The following is a 15479-nucleotide window of genomic DNA, read 5'->3' as shown; positions in this document are numbered from 1 at the left end:
TCATAAAATCATCAGTTTCCAGACTCCATTTTTGTTAGAGAAGAATTTTCTTCATTTACCTTTTGCAACTTCTTTTCCAATTGGTCAATTCTATTTTTAAAAGAGCTTTCCATTTGACCAATTGAGGTTTTGAGAGAATTATTTTCTTTTTGCATTTGAAAATCTGAGAGAATTAGTCTCATTTTGTATTTGCCCAATTGTATTTTCCAATGATTTGTTTTCTTGTTGCAAGGTGTTAATTTTCTCTTGGGTTTCTTTTCCCAAATTTTCCAATTGATTTTTAAACTTCTTCCTTATTTCTTCAAGGAAGTCTTTGAGTGCTGGAGACCAGATCATATTCTCCTCAGAGGTTCTAGGTCTCTCTGAGTTAGGGTCTTTTCTTTCCAAGAATTTTTCTATGGAGCCTGGTGCTGGTTGCTTTCTCTGGAGTGTCTGTGACCTTGATTGAAGCCTTCTCCCTTGGCCTGGAGGGAGTGATTGAAGCTGTTAAATTATTTTGTCTTTGATCAATTGTGGACTGTACCCTGGGGTGAGCTAATCACTATTGTCAGGTGAGATAGTTCTGCTGCTCACACACCTGCACCTAGAGCAAATCTGTAATAGTGTTTGTCCTGGAAAGAGGCTTCAGCTGAAATGGAGGTGTGACCCCAGGAGCCCAGAGTTGATGTCTTCAGCTCTCTGTCACCAGAACTCTCCCTCCATCCCTGCAGGCAAGCTCCGGAGGGTCAGCACCATAACCAATACCTGTACTCCCTAGTTGACCCAAGCCCCCAGGGCTGACCAGGCTCTAGCCCAGCTGCTGATCAAGTCCATCAGATTTTTGGGACTTTCAGACTTCCAGGTTCCAGCTCCTCTTCTAATCAGGCTAATCCAAGGCTAATCCAGGCTCCCAAGCTCTCACCATCCTGTGCTCCAGGCAGAATCCTGCCCTCTATGCTGGGATTTACCCAGGATTGAAGAAGACAAATCTGAGGTGGTTGTTCTTTCTCCTGCCTTTTCTTTCAGGGTTTTGTTGAATGGATTTCTGTTAAGAGGTTTGTTTCATATCATATATGGGGGAAGATCAGGAGATTTTAGAATGGTGCCTATCTTCTCTCTGCCATCTTGGCCCCAAAAATGTATTCTATTTTTTTTAGTTTTCATGAGGCAGTGGGGTTAAATGGCCTGCCCAAGGCCACACAGCTAGGTAATTATTAAGTGTCTGAGGCTCCAGGGCCAGTGCTCTACCCACTGTACAACCTAGCCACCCTAAAAATGTATCTTAATGTAGATTTTCAAATCTGCTTAAAAATCCAATTTCAAAGATTTTTTCTTTCTAACTAATTTTAACAATTCCCCACTCTTGTTTTAGGTTCCTTTTTGCTTCTGCAACAGTCCTGACTGGTTATTCACTCCATCTTTTGTTGGTCTGTTCAAAGAGGACAGGTAAGTTGAGACAAGATCCAATTTAGTTGAGTGGAAAGTCAGAGGGAAAGACTTTCAAAATGACAGTGTTATTTGAATTTCCTTTTCCCTTTCAGCAACTTGATTATGTAGAAACAGTAATTGGGACAGCAGTAAGGAAACTCCTTTGGTGCTTACCTGGGGCCAAGGCAATATGCAATATCAATTGCATTATTTCTGTGTACATTAAACAAATGAGGACTGCATTTTAAAGGAAATTTTCAATTAGGCTCATTTTTCTCAGCTGGAGATTATTTTATTTATAAGAATTCCACTTAGTCTGTACCAGATATAAGAAGTACCCCAAGTCTTCAAGTTGCAATCTCCAAATTTTAACAGGAAATGGATTTATTCATTCCTCATGGGCATGTTCCAAAGAGAAAATATTGCTTCTTAGCTAATCTGGAAATGTCTACTATTGAATTATCTGAAAAGAGAAATCCCTGAAGTATTAATTTTCCAGTTTTGTTCCATACTGAATCATATTTGCATTATATTTTCAACATTAGCCTGAGCATTTGGACACTTGTTATTATACACAGACTATTACAAAAATCTACAACATTTGGTTCTAAAATGAGGATCCAACTGTTGTTTTCTTTGAGCTCTAAGTTTTAGACAATTGAGCATAAGTGATAAAGAAATGTGAGTAGGATTTTTAAAAAATGAATCCGTTTTCCCACAACTATTTAGATTAGCACATTAAATGCTTGAAATTTCAGTCTGTCCCCATTGTCCTCTGACAGACATATTTGTCTGTCTCCTTTTTTTGTCTTTCTAAGTATTTTGATGATTGGATTTTAAGTGCTATGACTTCTCTGAGCACTCCAAATAAATTCTTTTATTTATCTAGCATGGTCCTTACCATTAAGAAAAAACATACCAGTCCAAAAATAACAGGAAAAAAACACATAAACCCCAATTCCATACAATTTCAATTAGTCAGTCAAAGCAAAAACCTCAAAATAGTTTGATTATTTGAACTATTTAAATCAAAATACTTTGGAGGGGGAGAGTAGTATGGGGGTGGGGGTGGGGGTGGGAACAAGCATTATTATAATTGTATCAGTCCTCTACTTCATTTTTACTAGATAGACTCAGCCTAGAAATAAAATTTACAAAAAAGTCCAAAATAAAACACTGTGTATTTGAAAGAATTACAAAATTGACCTATTAGATCACTTTTTATGTTTTTACAGCCAATCAAAAGAGAGAAATGTGATCACTCTTGATACTTAAATATTTTTAATGAGGATGGGTCTTGGTTGTTTTGATTTTATGACTTCTGCCACTTTTTATAATTCCTTAAATTCATACAGGATGTTTGAATTTTGAACAAATGGGTGAGAAACTCTTAGGCATCAAAGGGAAGTATACCATATTTATAACAAGCTTCCTTCAGTCCTTGGGAGGTAAATGCAAAACAATCTCCTCCCCTTGTCTCACTGCCCTAACCCCACTAATAAGAGTGTCTCTGTTCTTACTTTTAACATGGAGTAGTTAAAAATATTTTTTCCTTTTAGTTGTTGTATTTGGGTGGCCTCATCAATTTAATGTGACAAAACCATGGACATTATCTGCTCTTAAATCTAAAATTATATATGATGTTTAACATAGATTAGACTCATCTTTTGCTTATAGTCAGTTAAATTGTTCGGTTCTTAAATTTTTTTATCTTAATGAATCTATTTAAGAACAAGACTTTGTACCCTTTTGTACAGTTTGCAGCATGAACTATAGTATCACCTTTGTAAAAAAAATATTCTTAATTTCCTCTTTAGCCATGATGAGCTACCTTTTATAATAAAAAATGAACTACCCTGTGTCTTGAAAGTTCTGATAGGAAAGCCAGAAGAATTTTCATAAGTTAAAAAGCTATTTTTTCTGTTCTAACTTTAAATTTATTTATGAACTAGTCAGAGTTTTGATCTTATAAACTTCTAATTGACTGAAATTTTAGTATTCTGATTTAGGATGAGAAAAATAAAGGGAAAAGAGAGAGGTGCTTTGTTAGAAAACTTAAGAGGTTTGGGAAATGGAAACTTACTTAATAAACAACAAAAGGATTTGCTGGAATTTTCTAGGACCCTAAACTGAAACCTGTGCTTAGTTTACATGAATTTAAATTTATTGCAATATTTTCAACAGACAACAGCTTGCAAAAATAGAAGACATATGCACTTGGCTGAAGAAAAGACATTGCATGTTAGAAATGAGTATTTTATATGATCTGAACCTTCTCCCAAACAACTATTTTGCACATGTCAGACCTACAAATCATACTTTGATTCCATTTTGTTTAGAAATTCCATTTCACTGTTATTTGTTTTTCTTTTTTCTTCGAGGGAAAATCATAGAAGCCTGTAGTTCTAAACCACTCATTCCTAAAATAACATGCTACATATAGGGAAGCAAAATTGAATTAAATATATACCTCTCATGAATTTTTACCTGCTGACATTAGCTTTACAAAATAAAATAAAACAAAACAAAATTTCTTTTCAAAAATTATCTGTATGTATGTCTTATAAGCTGAATGTACTTTTAATTTTGAAATCATTTTAATAATTCAAAATGAATGCTTTATTTCTAACAGTGGGAAAGAAAAGAGGATTATTAGAAAGGTAAAATTATATTGATGACTTAAATCATGTAAAAAAGAAAAGGAAAAGCACTATAAAATTGTTATTTGAATGAAAATAAGTTTCTGACAAAATTCTTTTTATATTTGAAATATCTTACAGATCATGGTATGTGGATGGTGGATTTCTTATGGTAATGGTTACCTTTATAATTATTTTTCCTTTGTCTCATGAAGAACTTAGGTAAGGAAAGATTCTGTATTACCATACTTCTAATTATACGTAAATGAATTAAAGACTCAGAAAAATGCAGTCATTTTCATGTCTTTTTACCAGTATAAAGAGAAAACATGAATTTAGATTCAACCTTGAAAATTTGTGTCCTCTGCTATAGCTTATCTTTTATATACACCAGTCTTCCTCATTTTTCATTCCTATAACATCTCCCTTCATTGTCTCCTTTTTTTAAAAAAAAATATTTATTTAATTTTTTGCAAGGCCTTGGGGTTGAGTGACTTGCCCAAGATCACATAGCTAGGTAATTATTGATTGTTTGAGGAAAGATTTGAACTCAGGTCCTCCTGACTTGAGAGTTGGTGTTCTATCCACTGTGCCATCTAGCTGCCCCCTATCTCCTTTTTAGATGAAGAAGTGACCCTCTGCTTGACAAAAACCTCTGCATGTGTCCTTGATCATAACTTCTCTAGCAAATTGTTCCCATTATCATTTACCTTTAGAACTTTCATATCTTTTGTCTTCTTTCCTGTTGTCTGCCAAGCATGGCTTATTTTCTTCATCCCTAAAAATCTTCACTTGACCTGATCATTCACAATAACTATTTTCCTATATTTGTCCTTCCCTTCATCATTAAATTTCCTAAAAATCTGTTTATAATTGGTCCCTTCATTTCTTTCCTATCTATTCCATACCCTTTGTATTCTGGTTTCTGATCTTTGCAACTGAAAATGCCTTCTTTAGAGTTATCAGTCATGCCTTAATTGACATAGCTAGCATACTTTTCTTTATCCTGATTACTCATGGTTGAACTCACTGTTGAACACCACTTTCTCAATATTCTCTCCTCTCTAGATATTCATGACAGAGCTGATTCTGACTGTTCTTAAGTCAATGAAAAACTTTGCAATTTCTTCATCCATGCCATACAGTGAGTTTCCATGAAGTTTTTGTCCTACCCTCCCTTCACGTTGTGATATATACTATTTCAGTTGGAGTTCTTATTGGCTCGATTATCATCTCTGGGCAGATGTTTCCCAGATTTTTATATCCAACCCTAGCCTCTCTGGTAAGCTACTGTCACTCATCTCTTGTTGCTTTCTTGATATCTCAAAATCAACCTGTCTAAACAAAACTCATTCTTTCTGCACCCAATGCTTTTCCCTCTTCTGAACTTTCCTTTTACTTTGGAAGGCACCATCATTCTCCCAATCACGTAGACTCACAAACTCAATTCACTGTTGACTCCTCACTCTCATTTCACATGTCTAATTTACAGAAAATCTTGTTATTTCTACATTCACAATACCTCTCATGTGCATCTCTTCTTTTCTGTTGAAACAGCCAAACCCCTAGATCATCCTTTATCACTTATCTCTGATATAATTGCAATAGTCTTCTAAAGGTTTCTGTCTCAAATCTTTCCCCACTCTTATCCATCCTTCAATCAGCTGCCAAAGTGGGGTTTTCCCCCTAAAACGTAGGTCTGGACCATATCACTACACTGTCACCATTCAAGGAATTTCATGAATGCATTCCTATTTTCTTCAGGATCAAATATAAACTCCTCTACTTGCCATTCAAAACTGTACCTAATCTAGACTTTTCCTACTGTTTTAGCTTACCTATTCCTATCTCCCTCATGCACTCTTATGATCCAGATACATTGATCTACATGCTTAGAATGCTCTACACTCCCTCAACTGGATCTCTTCATTTTTTACATAATTACATTTTTTCCAATAACAAATATCTACTTTCTCTACCTTCTGTCTCCCACTATTGCAAAAAAGAAAACAAAAACAAAACATTTTAAAGAGATGTGCAGAGTTAAGCAAAATAAATCCTCACATTGATCCAATTCAAAAAATATATGTCTCTCTCTATAATATTTGTTATTATTGTTCTGGTTCTACTCACATCACTCTATCATTTCATACAAATCTCAGGTTTTTCTGAAACAGTGCTTTTCATAATTGCTTCAGCACAACATTATTCCATGTATTCATTCATATAACATAATTTTTAATACATTTGTCAATTAATATAGTTTCTAGTTCTTTGCTATCCCAAAATAATTGCTATAGTTTTATACCTATTTCCTTCTTTCTTTGATCTCTGAAATGTTGACATTGCTGTAGTGTGAATAATATCTTTTTGAATATAGCTCCAATTTGCCTTTTAGAATAACTGAGACAATTTTCAAATCTACTCGTATTGCATTAATATGCCTGTTTGTCCACTGCAGCCTCCAGCATTTGAAATGTGTCCCTTTTTTTGGCAAAGATGCCAGTCCCCATGGGTATGAGATGGAAACCTAGAGTTGATTTAATTTACAATATTCTAATTATTAATAGTTTGAAGCATTTTTTTGAGTATGGTTCCTGGTAGGTTGAATTTCTTTCTTAGAAAACTTTTTATTCACTTCCTCAATCATTTATTAACTTATTAATATTTATATTCAATTTATATTATATTCAATCATTTATTAACTATTAGCTTATTCTTACAAGCTTAGAAATGAGTGCCTTATCAGGACACTCACTGCAAAGCTCTTTCCCAGTTACCTGCTTTTCTCCGAATTTTGACTTCATTAATTTTGTTTGTACAAAATTTTAATTTAATATAATTAAATTGCCCATTTAATCTTTTTTAAATTTTAATAATTTCCCCCAATTACATGTAATAACAATTTTAGCATTCTTTTTTCATATTTTGTGTTTGAAATTCTTTTTTATCTCCTCACTGAGAAAGCAAGCAATTTGATATAGGTTATTCATGTATAGTCATGTAAAAACACATTTCTATGTAAGTAATTCTATGAAAGAAAACAGACAAATTTTTTAAAAACCTAAAATAAAGTAAAGAAAAAAAGTATCTTTAATCTGTGTTCAGACTCTACGAGTTCTTTCTCTAAAGATGGACAGAATTGTCTTTATTGTATTTCTGAGAATAGCTAAGCCATTCACAGTAGATCATCATACATCATTGCTGTTACTGTGTACTATGTTCCAGTTCTGCTCATTTCCTTTTGCATCAGTTCATGTAAGTCTTTAGTATCCTGATTGTCATTTCTTGTCATACAATAATATTCCATCACAATAATATGCAATTTGTTCAGTCATTCCTCAACTGATGGATCTTCCCTCAATTCCCAATTTTTTGCCATCTCTAAAGGGGTTGCTATAAATATTTAGTATATATTTTTGGTTTTTATCTCTTTGGGATATATGTCCTTTGATAGATCAAAAGTTATGCATGGTTTTATAGCCTTTTAGTCATAGTTCCAAAATGTTTTCCAATATCATTTCCAGTATACATCAGTATACATCTTTAAAAATATTGCATTAGTATTTTAATTTTTCCACGTCCCCTGCAACATTTATCATTTTCCATTTCTGTCATATTGGCCTATCTGACAAGCATGTAGTGATAGATCAGAATTATTTTAATTTGCTTTTCTCTAATCAATTGTGATTTAAAAGATTTTTCCATGACTTTTTAGATAACCTTGATTTCTTCATCTGAAAACTGTCTGTTCATATTCTTTGACTATCAATTAAGAAATTTATTTCTATAAATTTGGCTCTCTCTCTCTCTCTCTCTATATATACACACACACACACACACACACACACACACACACACATATATATATATGAGAAATAAGATCTTTATCAGAAAATTTGATATAAAAATGTTTTTAACAGTAATGATTATTATGTTTTCCCCTTCCATTCTATTTATCCCATCATTCTCTCTTTCTCCTTTCACCCTGTCCATTCTAAAAAGTGTTTCACTTTCACTTCTGACTTTACCTCCTCCATCAGTTACCCCCTTCTTCTCTTCTTTTCCCCTTTTACTTCCTTATGATAAGATAGATTTCTATATTCAACAAAGTCATGTATATTATTCCCACTTTGAGTCTATTCCAATGAAAGTAAAATTTATGAATTCTCCTTGTTTCCACTACTTCCCCCACCTTCCTCTCCACTGTAAAATCTCTTTCATGTCTATTTTATGTAAGATAATTTATCCAATTCTACTTATCCCTTCTCCTTTTGCCCAGTGACTTCTTTTTTCTCATACCTTAATTTAATTTTTTTAGATAACAACTGTGTAATATTAAACTCACAACTATACCCTCTGTCCATGTATAACTCTTTCTAACTACCTTAATGAGTTGCAACTACCTTAGGAGTTACAAGTATAATTCTCCCATGTAAGAATGTAACAAAATTTATTCCCTTTCTATTTTCTCTTTCCTATTTGTCTTTTTATGCTTCTTTGGAATCCTGTATTTGAAAGTCAGATTTTCTACTCAACTCTGATCTTTTCATAAAGAATGCTTAAAATTTCTCAATTTTATTAAATATCTATTTTTACCCTTGAAGATTATACTCAGTTTTTCTGGTAGGTAATTCTTGTTTGTAATCCTAACTCCTTTGTCCTGCAGAATATCATATTCCAAGTCCTCTGATTCTTTAGTGTAGAAACTGCTAAATCTTGTGGTTTTTCTGACTGTCACTCCATGATGTTTGAATTTTTTTATTCTATTTTATTTTTGACTGCTTGCAATATTTTCCCTTTGATCTGGAAGCTCTGAAATTTGGCTAGAATATTCCTGGGAGTTTTCATTTGGGGATCTCTTTTAGGAGATGATTGGTGGATTCTTTCAATTTCTACTTTACTCTCTGGTTCTAGAATATTAGGGTAGTTTTCCTTGATAATTTCTTGAAAGATGACACCTAGGCTCTTTTTCTCATCATTGACTTTTTTTTTTTAGGTTTTTGCAAGGTAAATGGGGTTAAGTGGCTTGCCCAAGGCCACACAGCTAGGTAATTATTAAGTGTCTGAGACCGGATTTCAACCCAGGTACTCCTGACTCCAGGGCCTGTGCTTTATCCACTGTGCCACCTAGCCACCCCTGATCATTGACTTTCAAGTAGTTCAATAATTTTTAAATTATCTCTCCTGGATTTATTTTCCAGGTCAGTTGTTGTTCCAGTGATATATTTCAAATGTTCTTCTATTTGCTTTTATTCTTTTGCTTTTGTTTTATTATTTCTTGTTATCACCAAAAGTCATGAGTTTCCACTTACCCAGTTTTAATTTTTTTAAAGATTTTATTTATTTTGAGTTTTACAATTCTTTGCCCAACCCTGCTTCCCTCCCCCCACTCCCCACAGAAGGCAACCCATCAGTCTACATTGTTTCCATGGTACACATTGCTCCAAATTGAATGTGATGAGAGAGAAATCACATCCCCAAGGAAGAAACACAAAGAATAAGAGATAGCAAGATCAGACAATAAGATATTAGTTTTTTTCCTAAATTAAATGTAACAGTCCTTGGTCTTTGTTCAAACTCCACAGTTCTTTCCCTGGATACAGACTCCATTGCAGGGAGTCCCAAATTGTCCCTTATTGTTGCACTGATGAAATGAGTGAATCCATCAGGGTTGCTCATTGTCCCCATGTTGCTGTTAGGGTGTACAGTATTTTTCTGGTTCTGCTCATCTCACTCAACATCAGTTCATGTAAATCCCTCCAGGTTTCCCTGAATTCGCATCCCTCCAGTTTTAATTTTTAAGGCATTATTTTACCCCATGAACTTTTATACCTTCTTTTTCATTTGGCCAACTTTTTGCGCCTCTTTTACTATGTAGTCTATTATAGTTTTTAAAGTGTTGCTTTCTTTAATATTTTTTGTGCCTCCTTTACCAAGCTGTTGACTATTTTTTCATGATCTTCTTGCATCTCTCTCATTTTTCCCCCTAATTTCCCCCCCAACTCTCTTACTTGATTTTTAAAATCCTTTCTGAGATCTTCCATGGTCTTGGGTCAATTCAAACTTTTCTTTGAACCTTTGGATGTAGAAGCTTTGACTTGGTTATTTTCTTCTGAGTGTATATTTTGATCTTTCTTGTTATCACAATAACTTTCTACAGTCAGAATCTTTTTTCTGCTATTTTTTGATTTTTAAGCTTATTCCTTGACTTTTAATTCTTTTCTAATATAAGACTCTGCTTCCTGGGTGAAGGGGACACTGTTTCTTGGTTAGTTGTTTTCAGAGGTAATTTTGAGAACCTGTTAAGTTTTCAGTTCTTTTAAGGTGGTATGATCCACGGAGAAGTGTTTTACTACTCTCTGCGCACTGACTTATGAGCTCAAGAATTCATTTTTCATCCTGGAACTATGCTCCCTGAAGTTACAAGTTCTGGTGTGCTAGTGCTCCTCCTTGTCCTGACCAGGGACTGACCTAGATCGAAGTATGGGCAATGTAGCAGAGTTTTACCCTCAGTGCCAGCAAAGGGACCCCTGTGATCTCCAAATAATTTGCTATGTGGTATTGTTTGAGATTTGCTATTGTTTGGTCTCTTTTCCTTTGACCTCATTTTTGTTTTTTCGATAATTTTCATTATTTTCTCCCCAGCTCTCTAAAACAATCCTTGTATAGTTGAATTGTAATGATACTGAATAAGTAAGCTTAGATAGTATTGTCATTTTTATTATATTGGCTCAGTCAATGAGCAATTAAAATTTCTCTACTTAAATCTACATTTATATAAAGAATGTTTCATTGGCATATGATTGAGAAAATTGGTTCCAATAATCTTTTATTTCTTCATTTGTATTAAATGCTTCATTTTTGGTACTAGTAAACAGGGTTTTTAGCTCTCTGTTTAAAAACAAATTAGTTAGTGCCTTATCAATTTTATTATTATTATTTATAAAAACAGCTCCGGTTGTCTTAATTATTTCATTAATTGCATTTTTTTGCTTTCACTTTCATAAATCTGTTGAATTTCAGAAATTTTATTTTATTGTTGGTTTTCTAATATTTTTTAGTTTTATTTTCAGTTTGATGGTCTATTCTTTCTCTCATAAGTCAATCAGTTATTTCATGTTCAGTTCTAACCATTGCTTCTTGGTCCACATATGAATTCCCCAGGAGATAAGTAAGATGATCTGGTACACCCATCCCTTTGAGGAATTCCTACATTTTATTGTAATCCATACAAAGACATTAACATAACTTCACTGACATGTGAAATCAGTACAATAATTTGAAAATTTTCTCAGTTTACCATTCTTTAGGATTGGGATGTAAACAGATCTTTTCCAATTTAGTCTTCCAAATTTGCTGGTATATTGTGTACAGTATTTTGGCAGCATCAGCTTCTAAGATTTTTAAATAGTGTAGCTAGAATTCTGTCAACTCCACTAGCCTTATTATTAACAGAACTTCTTAAGGCCCAAATGACTTCATTTTCCAGGATATCTGACTCTAGATCAGTAATCACACCATCATGGTTAATGTTGACATTAAGATCTTTCCTATATTCTTGCCACTTCTTACTAATTTCTTCCACTTCTGTTAAGTTTCTACTATTTTTGTCTTTTATCATGCCCATTTTTTTTTATAAAATGTTCTTTTGATATCTCTAATTTTCTTTGCATTGTTCACTTAAGAAAGCAAATATTTTCATTTTAGTAATTTTTAGTGAAAGCAAAAAGGGTTTTGTAACATTAAGTTAAATTAAAATATTTTAAATTCTTTATTCATTTCAATTTTATCTCATCCTTAGGAAATTTTATTTTTGAAGTATATAAATGTGGTATAATAGTAAATGTGTATATATATGTATGTATATGGTATGATTTATAGAAAACAATTCTTTGTTTTGAAGCATTTTTCTGATAGGATTTCATAGTCAAAAATCTTTGGAAACTAGTCCTTTAACAAATTAAATATAATAAAATATTATAAAAATGAAATAATTTCCAAGTCATTTTAATTTGATCATGGAATATGTTTTATTTTTATCCAAATATAGTTATGTCCAATGTTCTGGGAACTCATTTCTGATTCCAGGCCATCGCTCTATCCACTGAGACACCTAGCTGCCCCTGGGAATTCATTTCTAACCAAGTAATGACTCAATATTGATTTAGGAAGAGTTGAGAAACCATCCTGCCAATAGGCCATCATTTAACTTTTTGAGTTCTGAACTAACTGTTCAAAGTTGTTGAAAAATTTTATGACTTCTTTTACTGAGAAATGTTTTTGACATCAATTATGTCAAAAGATCTTCAAGAAGATAAAAATTATTGCTGCCCAGGTCTCCAATCCTCAGATTTTTTTTTTATGCATTTATGTGTTGGGACCAGGGAACCAGCAGAGGGAAATTTTCTTCCCTGAAGTTTGAGTGGAATAACTTTCAAATGATTACTGGTAATGCTTCTTGATAGCTGAATCTATTGTCAAAAAATGTCTAGAAATACTCAGGAGTCTACTGAAAACAGACTGGTTGGTAACAATTTGTTCTTTCTTTTTGCATGTAACTCAATTTAGCCAAGAAGAGTTTAACAAAGGTTTCTTGGATTGCTCTGAACATAGACTTTCAACTACAGGACAAGCAACTGAGATCTCTAAACCAAACTTTAGGATTTCTTTTCTCTTGTGTGTTTGGAAATTGATGTTCCTTAATGTAGAGAAGAAAACAGGATTCATTATAAACCCATTTTTCAATTTCTACTAAATAAGCTAGTATAGTGAAATGATATATTTGATAGTTCCTGTGATTATTTGGTTGATATGTTTAGTGTTGAAACGTCAGTTATATTTTGGATTTCTGTGCTAAAAAAGGTACATAAAGAAAGGTGAAAATGAGATAATAATTAGTAACTTTTAAATTATTGTTTCTTTTAGGGTGCCTTGGATATACTAGTGGAGTTTCCTTGTCTTGCATGTTTTTCTTTCTCTTGGTGGTAAGTTTTGGTTGAAAGAGTTGGATTGAAATTTCCATTTAACAGCTATTCCTGCTTTACAAAATATCTATCACATTTCTTGTTTTATATAATTAAAGGTTGTCTTCCAGAAATTTAGCATTACTTGCCCCTTTCCAGGACCAAATAAATTAAAATCTTCTAATGCAACAATTGAGAAAATGTGTTCCATAAGGTTCATTGTATTCAACATAAAGGTATGTTTTTAAATACAAAATTCATTTTGCTATTAGTGACATTATTAATCAATTCTTTGCAAAATTGTATGGATGTGGGGCGGCTAGGTGGTGCAGTAAATAGAGCACCAGCCTTGGAGTCAGGAGTACCTGGGTTCAAATCTGACCTCAGACACTTGATAATTACCTAGCTGTGTGGCCTTAGGCAAGCCACTTAACCCCATTGCCTTGAAAAATCTAAAAAATAAAAAAAAATTGTATGGATGTGAGGAGAGTTCCCTTTTCCTCTCTTTCTCACCAGGGCCTGAGTTGGTGGAGAAAGGCCAGAGGAAAGATTCAGTGTGTGTGATGATGAACATAATTGTCTTGATATCAAAAAATATTTCTTAAATCTAAATGATGACCTTGATAAATGGGCAGGTTGTTTGATCTCTCTGAAATTATTTCATCATCAGTGAAATGGGAATAGCAGTGTTTGAATTACTAGTCTCACAAAGCTGTATAACAGCTCTACAACAGCAAAGTGTTGTGCAAACTTTGAGTACCATATAAACTACAAGTGATTATTATTAAAAGATTTTTGAACATATATATTTTTCATACAGACTTTGGTGTTAAAATAATATAAGATAAAATCTGTGTATATATATTTATTTATTCATACATATACATATGTTCAGTGCTTGCCTTTCAGTATTTTAACAGCAAAGTCAATGTGAAAAATACATCATGATAGATTTATATTCTTGAAAGAGGTACTGATATTAAGTAGATCAAATACTTAACAGTAATTTAGAGACTTGGAAAGGTTAAGTGATAAAGTATCAGAAAGTCAGAATGTATGAAAAAATGACTTTTTCTAATATATTAACTTTTTTTCTCAGACTGTTTATGCTTTACACACTATTGCATTTTCATATGTTTGCCATCAATCAATCGTGCCAATTTATAAAAATCCTAAAAAGTAAGACATGTAATTTAAATTTTATGACTAAATAGTTTGCCTAAAAATACAACTGTTACTACCTTTTCTGTGAAATGTGAAAATGAGAATAATAAAAAAAAAATCTGTAAGATATATGAGTTGAATCTATAGGAAAAATTTGAAGTGTGTAGGTCTTAGATTCTTTTGTTTTTATTTTTTAATGATATTATTTTTGAACATTAAGCTCCTTACTTGCTTGACATAAAGACATTCTACCAGATACTGAGTGGTCATTGTCAAGGATATTATATTAAACATTCTTCTAGGAATGCTAAGGAAATAGATTAAATAACCTCTAAGATCCCTTATGAGTCTAAGGGACTGGGATTCTATAAGTTAATCATAAGTTTGCAGAAGTATTTATTAAACTCTCTAAATAGACCAGTATAATTAGAATTATTTACCAGTACTTGTATTTTACTAGTACTTGAAGACATAACAATAGGAAAAAATATTACCAACCACAGACTGTATAACAGACTCTCACTGTCATGATTCTACAATCAGCTGTCTTTCCATTTGAGAATTTAAAGTCATCATGTGTTCTTTTTTTAGCTTGATATATAAGAGTACCTAAATTCAATAGTGTTGTAGCAGCATTATTACATATAAATTTGTTTCTTCATATTAGGTTCTCAAGAAAGAAAAAAATTGCAACTTTTTGGCAGTAAATTTACTCTGTTTTCTCATTGAAATTTTTCCTTCAAGCTTTTGAAATATATATGTATATTTATATGTATATAAAATATATATATTTGCGATTTAAATTCAAACATGCCTTTGAAATTAAAAAAACTCAAAAAGTATACATTTCTTCTGTCATTTTTCCAAGTATAGATTTTAATTTTGGCACATCCTTTGCAGTTGCTCTCCAGATTTATAGCTTACCAATTTACCAAAATTGGTGATTTCTCAAAAGGTAGAAATATGTTAGGGTACACAGATAACAGAATCAACTTTGCACTAGAAACAGATCTGAATTATCAGTGAAATTTTAATTTCTAGCCATTGTTGTGAAGATTATCTGAAGTACCAAAAATATTTTTTACAAGACTTCAAAAAAAAAAAAGTAGCTTCTTAGAGGAAGAATATCTGAGTTCTAAGTCCCATTGATCTCTTTTGGGAATTCTAGAAGAGTATTTAAAATATATAATGCCAGTTTTTAATGCACAGGAGATAATGGAAAAATTGCTAACCAATGTAAATATTAAAACAGTGTTTTCTGATTCCCAAATATGTCCCTTAAAAAGTAAAAGTTCAAGTAAGA

General features: G+C 32.6%; 1 long non-coding RNA gene across 2 annotated transcripts in view; it reads left to right on the top strand.

Moving 5' to 3' along the window:
- The window catches only part of LOC141493993 (uncharacterized), a 45491-nt gene extending 30570 nt beyond the window's left edge, over nucleotides 1-14921 (top strand). For both annotated transcript variants that reach the window (XR_012470372.1, XR_012470373.1), the window contains exons 3-7: nucleotides 1352-1425; nucleotides 4188-4268; nucleotides 12975-13033; nucleotides 13132-13248; nucleotides 14844-14921. This is a non-coding gene — a long non-coding RNA (uncharacterized LOC141493993). The remainder of the gene's footprint in view (nucleotides 1-1351; nucleotides 1426-4187; nucleotides 4269-12974; nucleotides 13034-13131; nucleotides 13249-14843) is intronic.
- Nucleotides 14922-15479: the final 558 nt, after the last annotated feature.

The sequence above is a fragment of the Macrotis lagotis genome, chromosome 7, assembly GCF_037893015.1.
Source record: "Macrotis lagotis isolate mMagLag1 chromosome 7, bilby.v1.9.chrom.fasta, whole genome shotgun sequence".
Classification (NCBI taxonomy): domain Eukaryota; kingdom Metazoa; phylum Chordata; class Mammalia; order Peramelemorphia; family Peramelidae; genus Macrotis; species Macrotis lagotis.
This window is presented reverse-complemented; position numbering and strand designations above follow the sequence as displayed.